Here is an 898-nt window from a genome sequence, read left to right on the forward strand (position 1 = left end):
AACAGGATGATCTCAGTTGAATTACAAAAAGTAGAACTATACGTGCTAATTGGCACATTTCTTTTTTTCTTCAAGTTGGTTTTTAGTAAGGATTTCAGGGACGAGTCTAGGGTAAAGGTTTTGAGGGGCCTCCGCTCATAATGTCATTCGTACAGCGCAGGTTAGTAAAGCTTTTGGCAGTTGTGCTTTCCTGTAATGAAAACTGATTAAACTTATGTTATCTGTGCACCAGTTTAATATCTTTACTGGCCTATCCTCAGTTTCCAACTGCTCAGCCTGACCCAAAATAGAAAATCTATACAACCAAACTGCACACCTGGTCTCAGGAGATTTGCATGAATGTTGATCTTTGTAATGACGATAACTCAAACTCCATCTCATTTTGTAATGGTCAGTCAGAGTGAACACAGGCTCATTTCATCGGCAGATGTGGTAAACCTCAAGGGTAATAATATTATATGATATGTTATTATAATATGTATTATTTGTTACTCTAATGTAACTTTTAAAAATAGCCTTGTAATAATATCCCTAACAAGAATGATGGATGCCAATTCTCTTAATCTAACATGCATGGAGTGTAGGGATTGCACTGATCTGATGTTTGGATGGAATATGAGGCGAATCCTGAATCACAAAGCCTGCAGTGAGCTGATGATTGGGGCTGATCTATTCCGTACATACAGGGAGTGCAGAATTATTAGGCAAGTTGTATTTTTGAGGAATAATTTTATTATTGAACAACAACCACGTTCTCAATGAACCCAAAAAAACTCATTAATATCAAAGCTGAATGTTTTTGGAAGTAGTTTTTAGTTTTAGCTATTTTAGGGGGATATCTGTGTGTGCAGGTGACTATTACTGTGCATAATTATTAGGCAACTTAACAAAAAACAAA

This window comes from Pundamilia nyererei, unplaced genomic scaffold, assembly GCF_000239375.1.
Source record: "Pundamilia nyererei isolate P.nyererei 1_Seehausen unplaced genomic scaffold, PunNye1.0 scaffold00091, whole genome shotgun sequence".
Lineage (NCBI taxonomy): Eukaryota > Metazoa > Chordata > Actinopteri > Cichliformes > Cichlidae > Pundamilia > Pundamilia nyererei.